The following is a 7,868-nucleotide window of genomic DNA, read 5'->3' as shown; positions in this document are numbered from 1 at the left end:
TATGTCCAACCGAAATCAATGCCTTTGTACAATTACATTTACATTTATGCATTTGGCAGATGCTTTTATCCAAAGACTTACAGTGCACTTATTACAGGGACAATCCCCCCGGAGCAACCTGGAGTTAAGTGTCTTACTCAAGGACACAATGGTGGTGACTGTGGGGATCAAACCAGCAACCTTCTGATTACCAATGTATTATACAGAGCACTTATTACAGGGACAATCCCCCCGGAGCAACCTGGAGTTAAGTGTCTTACTCAAGGACACAATGGTGGTGACTGTGGGGATCAAACCAGCAACCTTCTGAGTACCAATGTATTATACTGAGCACTTATTACAGGGACAATCCCCCCGGAGCAACCTGGAGTTAAGTGTCTTACTCAAGGACACAATGGTGGTGACTGTGGGGATCAAACCAGCAACCTTCTGAGTACCAATGTGTTATACAGAGCAATTATTACAGGGACATTCCCCCCGGAGCAACCTGGAGTTAAGTGTCTTACTCAAGGACACAATGGTGGTGACTGTGGGGATCAAACCAGCAACCTTCTGATTACCAGTGATGTGCTTTAGCCCACTATGCCACCACCACTCATAGGTGTGTTTGTAGTGTTCTCTGATGCAGTGATCTAGTTTGTAGGCCAGTGGTTCCCAACCCTGTTCCTGGAGGCCCCCCAACAATGCACATTTTGTATATCTCCCTTTTCTGACACACCCAATTCAGGTCTTGAGTCTTCACTAACGAGCTGATGTGTTGAATCAGTTGTGTTTGATTAGGGAGATATCCATAACCCAAAACCCTTAAAGATGACGTTTAGATGCACAGTCTTAATCTGTGGGATTGAAGTTTGGCATGTAAACTGTTTGTAATGTACCATGTGTCTTCAAAAGACTTCTTTAGTTGGTTCCTCTGGTCACTTCTGGCATCACAGCAAAAACGTCCTTAGACAAGATCCTGAAGTTTGTATAATAGCAGGTGTTTTACATCTTTTTCAGGATGTGTTTCCTGAGGCTTGTCTTTAACTCTCTCTGTCACATTCTGATCAGGCAAATGCCAAGTCCTCCCCGTATTGTCCCTTTAGATATAAACTCTAATTTGGAAAAGCATAAAGCGTGCAATTACAATCTTTCAATGCTTCTTTAGAAGTTTACTTTGGTAATCCGCCCTGTGTTGAAATCTCATGAAGACAATGTTTAGAGTTTGGTATTTTAATCTTAAACACTTTGAAATTGTTATAAAATGATGCAAAAACATGTTTTGTTTCCAGCAGTGAAATGTGAAGTGCTTTGCGTGCCCAGTCGTAACTCTCTATAGACCCGGTTGCATGAAACAATGCGAGTAGGAAGTATAAAGAGCATGTCAAATGCGCTCGTCATGACTGTAGCACTGATATGCACATTATTCCAGCGCCTTCCAGTGTTTTTGGCTGATGCAATTGCAATTCTTTAACCCTGCCATCAACACTAAACACTGAACGCAAGCTGCGGCGCCCCCTGAAAGTCCAATGTTATCCAATTGCCCCTGAGATGGAAAGCTGTTTGTGAGCAGTTTGGGATTTTCTTTGTGCATCGTTTGCATTCGTTCTGCCTGAGAGGTTGATTGTTTATATAAAGGTACAGGAAACAAACATAATGACTCAGACCATATGAGACGCACACAAGCACACTACACAACTGTGGCCTTCATATTGTGTTCCTTGAGGTAATTATTGGATCAGTGTTAAGAACAGATCTCCGCTACGGTTGTGTTGAAGGCAGTTTGAAGGTTAAAGCCACGCAATCAGGGGCGGATCTACCGGGGTGGCATAGGATGGCAAATACCACCCTAAAAGAATACCTTGCCACCCCTGCTGCCATCCCAGTTCGCAGCAAAGAATTAAAGGGGTCATGACATGAGAAACCAAATTTGCCTTGATCTTTTGGTATATAAGAGGTCTTTGTATCATTAAAACGTCCTGCAAGTTTAATATTTTAAGACGTCCTCCCCATTCTAAACGAATCATTTATTTAATCAAGCTCAAAATACAGCTCGTTCTGGATTCATGGTTAGAAGTGACGTGACGGTTAGAAGTGACGTAACAGCGTTTGCATATGACCGCCTCCAGCACAAGATAACTACGCTTTAAGCGCAAGACAACTACGCTCATTTCAGTATCGCCGTGCGCCTCACAAGTGTTCAGTCGATGGACAGCGAGCTCTGACAGAGACTACTTGTGCACAGGAAAATTACGATGCCACACAGATGTGCTGTTCCTGGCTGTGGTCAAACAAAACCTCTGAATAAGCTGCCGAAAGATCCAGACGTCAGGGAAAAATGGATGCAGTTTATTTTTTGCGGACGTCCCAGTCACGGCAGTGTTAACTTAAGCGTTTGTTCTGTACATTTTAAGGATGACTGTTTTGAGAACAAATCTCAATATGATGCTGGCTTTGCCAGAAAACTGTTGCTCAAAGATAAGTCCGTGCCGACTATTCTGGGAACAACGACGACGCAAACTGTAAGTAATCTATTTTAAACTTTAAACTACTTTTTAAAGCGCAATTTCATTCATTATGAATAATCACAGTGTTTTTACTTAGTTTACTTGCATATTGTTCTGGCTGGGGGCGTCAATAATTGATACATAGGCACTGACGTTAGCCAATCATAACAGTGGGCGTTAACACTGAAGTCTTAAATGGAAAACGCCCCCAAAACAGACTGTTTGAATCAGAGGATGAGAAACAGGGTGGGAAAAGGTCATAAATCACTAGATTTTAAAAGTTTTTCTTAAAAAAAAATATATTAATACTATAATTGCACCTAAGGGAACATAATAATACAATAAAAAAACCATGTCATGACCCCTTTAAAAGTTATGGCCAATTTGACAATTTACGAGCGCGAATCTCCAATGTCCGACTGCACTGAATGCAGCACGAGATGGCGCCAGAGCAGCAAGAGACTTAATGCCTTTCCGGTGATAATGCCCTTACTTCAATCATTTACATTTACATTTATGCATTTGGCAGACGCTTTTATCCAAAGCGACTTACAGTGCACTTATTACAGGGACAATCCCCCCGGAGCAACCTGGAGTTAAGTGTCTTACTCAAGGACACAATGGTGGTGACTGTGGGGATCAAACCAGCAACCTTCTGAGTACCAATGTATTATACAGAGCACTTATTACAGGGACAATCCCCCCGGAGCAACCTGGAGTTAAGTGTCTTACTCAAGGACACAATGGTGGTGACTGTGGGGATCAAACCAGCAACCTCCTGAGTACCAATGTATTATACAGAGCACTTATTACAGGGACAATCCCCCCGGAGCAACCTGGAGTTAAGTGTCTTACTCATGGACACAATGGTGGTGACTGTGGGGATCAAACCAGCAACCTCCTGAGTACCAATGTATTATACAGAGCACTTATTACAGGGACAATCCCCCCGGAGCAACCTGGAGTTAAGTGTCTTACTCAAGCACACAATGGTGGTGACTGTGGGGATCAAACCAGCAACCTCCTGAGTACCAATGTATTATACAGAGCACTTATTACAGGGACAATCCCCCCGGAGCAACCTGGAGTTAAGTGTCTTACTCAAGCACACAATGGTGGTGACTGTGGGGATCAAACCAGCAACCTCCTGAGTACCAATGTATTATACAGAGCACTTATTACAGGGACAATCCCCCCGGAGCAACCTGGAGTTAAGTGTCTTACTCAAGGACACAATGGTGGTGACTGTGGGGATCAAACCAGCAACCTTCTGATTACCAGATTACCAATTATGTGCTTTACACCACCCCAACCCCCCACCCCCCAATTCAATCATACCTCTATCTCCTATTAAGTGAGATCACATTGTATGGTCACTTATTCCTAATATGAACTGTTTCACATGAAACCTCAAATGCAAGACATTGATTGCATGAGATTAAGTTTGTCTGTATGAGTTTGTAAATAGCAGCCTGTGCCCTTTTGTAGTGTGTACATACTATTTCTTATCAAACTGTGATAAATGTGATTAAATTAAGTATATATATATGTATATATAAGTCTGCCATATGTTGCCACCCCACAAAAATTCCTGCCCCCCTCTCGCCAACCCATAAATATTTTTCTAGATCCGCCCCTGCACGCAGTCATACATGCAGACTAACACCCATTGCAGCTGATTATCATTCTGTTTTCCCAAGGGAAGAGCTTAGTTAATTATAAAACTTGGCTCATTAATAGAGAAGAACATAAAGCTCAATGGAAATGTTATGAGCACCGTTTCATCGTCTTGTGCATATGGATGTTTTCACTCCACAGTCATTTAGATCACATTCAGCCTGTTTGTGTTTGTTTTGATGGCATGCTACAAGACGCAATAGGATAGAAAATACAACGAGTATGAGAAGCACTTGAGAAACAAACAGCTCTTCTGTAAACATGGAGGATATGGCAAGAAAAGGCCATTGAGCTGAGACAAAACATTTAAAGAAAGACAGAAAGCATACAGTGTGTCACCAGTCTGATTAATGCGAATCTGAAGGCTGATTCGTTTATTTTCCGTTCCACCCGTCTGTGATTCACAATGTCACAGTGAGCACAGTGTACTCCATGAATGCTGATGAACCGTGTAACGTAAAGCTCACTTTTTCAATGAATCGATGTCATTATCGAACATAAAACTGATTGAGTCTCTCCCTGATCTTGTCTTAGAGTCTCCACTCTTGTTCTTAGGCTTGTTTGAGATGCCAAATGCCTCGCCTTGAAAGTAGATGAGAGTAGACGGCTGCAGTCAAGGGAGGAGTGAAATACTGGCAGTCAAGTCGGACATCTCTCACTTCTCAAATGCTTTAATCCAAAGCGGCTTACAAAAGAGGAATACATTGTCAGCGAATCATCTTAAGGAGGAAGTGGTACGAAAAGTGCCATATATTACACAGTTTCGCAAGCATCAGAATAGTAGTGTTCAAGACAGATTACAGTTTTTTTATTTTCTGGTTAAGTGCTCATGGAAAAGATGTGTTTTTAGCCATTTTTTTGTAGACAGAAAGTGAGTCAGCTTCACGGGTGGAGTTGGGAAGGTCATTCCACCAACGTGGTGCGATGACATTGAAAGTCCGGGAAAGTGTTCTCTTTGTGTTGATACAACAAGGCGTCATTCCTTAGCCAATCGCAGGCTTCTAGTGGGAATGTAGCTCTGCAGAAATGTTTTTAGGTATGCTGAAGCTGACCCAGTGACAGTTCTGTATGCAGCCTCAGAGCCTTGAACTTGATACGTGCATGAACCAGCAGCCAGTGGAGAGAGACACGGAGGGGTGTAACATGTGCTCTCTTAGGTTCATTAAAGACCAGATGTGCTGCTGCATTCTGGATCATTTGGAGAGGTCTAATAGCACATGCAGGAAGGCCTGCAATGAGAGCATTACAGTAGTCCAGTCTAGTTATGACAAGGGACTGAATGAGCAGTTGTGTGGCATGTACAGATAGGAAGGGTCTTATCTTCCTGATACTGTCTTTGAGATGTGGTCTGTGAAATTGAGCTTGTTGTCATTGGTTACCCTAGATTTCTGACCATTTTGGAAGGCGTTACTGTAGTTGGACCCAGCTGCACGGTGATGTTCAACATCAGGATTGGCTGGAAAGACAAGGAGCTCAGTCTTGGCTGGGTTGTGTTGCTGGTGGTGTTCCTTCATCCAGGCCAAGATTTCTGCCAAACAGGCTGAGATTCAAGCAGTCACTGTGGTGCTGTTGGGCTGGAAAGACAAGTAGAGCAGTCTGTCATTGGATAGCAGTGGTAAGAGTTATATACCAAAGCGCTTTACACTGTGTCCCAATCACCCATTCACACACACACACACACTCAAACACACACTCATACACCTAGTCTGCCATTGGGAGCAACATGGGGTTCAGTGTCTTGCCCAAGGACACTTCGGCATGTGGAGTCGTGTGGGCCGGGAATCAAACCACCAACCCTGCGATTGGCAGCCGACCCGCTCTACCTGAGCCACAGCTGCCCCCATGGGTTCCAATGATGTTGTGTATATAGAGAAGAGAAGTGGCCCAAACACTGAGCCCTGAGGTACCCCATTAAGTAGCTAATGTGACTTGGACACCTCGCCTCTCCAGGCTACCTCGAAGGACCTACCTGAGAGATAGGAATTAAACCAGTCAAGCACAGTTCCTGTGATGCCCAGAGCAGAGAGGGTGGAGAGTAGGATCTGATGGCTGACTGTGTCAAAGGTTGCAGAAAGGTTCAGTAGTATCAGGACTGATGATCTGGATCCAGCTCTCGCCTGTCTCAGCGACTCAGTGACAGACAGCAGGCCAGTCTCGGTGGTGTCCACTTCTGAAGCCTGACTGTCATCCAGCAGTTCTGTGAGAGATAGGCAGAGATCTGATTTGAAAACTGCCCTTTCAAGTGTTTTCGCCATGAATGGGATGAGAGAGACTGGTCTGTAATGTGTTAATTTTATGTGTGAGTGCAGGTAGAAAGTATGGAGAGATGGCCTGGAGAAGGTGGGAAGGAATGGGATCATGCAGATTGAGACCGTCAATCTGGGCATCTTATCACGTGACTTGTTGAGCGTGTTACCGTGGAGACGTAGCGCGTGTGGAGGCTTTACGCTATTCTCCACGGCATCCACGCACAACTCACCACACGCCCCACCGAGAGCGAGAACCACATTATAGCGACCACGAGGAGGTTACCCCATGTGACTCTACCCTCCCTAGCAACCGGGCCAATTTGGTTGCTTAGGAGACCTGACTGGAGTCACACAGCACACCCTGGATTCAAACTCACGACTCCAGGGGTGGTAGTCAGCGTCTTTACTCGCTGAGATATATGTTCACAGCATACCGTATGATTATGGGCTGATGAGAAAAAATGTATAGTCCCTCCCAGATGGGTTGAGAAGTCTCGAAATATGTGTAAGACCAAGATTTGTCACATCCTGTGAAGCGTGAATGTTGCTCTAGGGGGTTTACATACTTTTGCTTCACTATGATCAAGGACTGAGTCCATCGAAAGATTAAAGTCTCCTCCCAATATTATTTGATTTGATTAGCCTTTATTGTCTCCTGACGGAGAAATTCATCTTGGGCATTCGAGATAGCAGATGCAACACAATATACATAACACATACATAATTACCTACACATAATTTACCACCTTAAAACTAACCCACACACCCTATTTGTTGTTGTTCAATATTTTTATAGAGAGTGGTACAAATGAAAATTTAAACCTATTTAGTCTACAGTTTGGTAAGCTGTACCTTCTACCTGAGGGCATCGTCTCATACTCACTGTAGAGGACATGATTCGGATCGTTAGTCATTTTTAAACTCTGTTTCCTCACCGCCTCTTCAAAAAGCTCATTAAGAGTAGTCGGTGGCACTTGTCCAATTATTTTTCCCGCCCATTTAATCAATGTTTGGAGCTGTGATTTTAGTTTAACTGACAGGTTACCAAACCAGGCTACAATACCATATCGGACAATAGACTCAATAGCTGCCTTATAAAACAGCCACATAATATCCTTGTCAACGCCATGAACTCTTAGTCTTCTTAAGAAATATAGACGCTGACATATTTTTGAGGAAACATACTCCACATGATGTGACCACTGTAACTGTTTGTCTACTTGAATTCCTAAATATTTGTATGTTGTTACTTGTTCAATCAATACTCCTTCAATTAGAATAGGATTTTGATCACCTATAGACCTAGGGTCAAAAATCATTTCTTTGGTTTTATTAACATTAAGGAGCAAGTTATGCTTATTGCACCACTTCACCATCTCCTCTATCTCCTGTGTATAAATACCAATATCTGAATAGTTGTAAAGTAAACTAAGTATGGCCGTATCATCTGAAAATG

The 7,868-nt window shown here is 43.3% G+C and overlaps 1 long non-coding RNA gene across 1 annotated transcript; it reads right to left on the bottom strand.

The window, feature by feature from the left end:
- Positions 1–306: 306 nt before the first annotated feature.
- Positions 307–3,744, bottom strand: LOC127629181 (uncharacterized). The gene is made up of 3 exons (XR_007968749.1): positions 3,692–3,744; positions 3,139–3,322; positions 307–426 (listed from the first exon to the last, which is right to left on the bottom strand). It is a non-coding gene; the product is annotated as an uncharacterized LOC127629181 (long non-coding RNA).
- Positions 3,745–7,868: the final 4,124 nt, after the last annotated feature.

The sequence above is a fragment of the Xyrauchen texanus genome, chromosome 35 (assembly GCF_025860055.1).
Source record: "Xyrauchen texanus isolate HMW12.3.18 chromosome 35, RBS_HiC_50CHRs, whole genome shotgun sequence".
NCBI classification, from domain to species: Eukaryota; Metazoa; Chordata; class Actinopteri; order Cypriniformes; family Catostomidae; genus Xyrauchen; species Xyrauchen texanus.
Note: the sequence above shows the minus strand (reverse complement) of the source record. Positions and strands in the feature narration are given on the sequence as shown.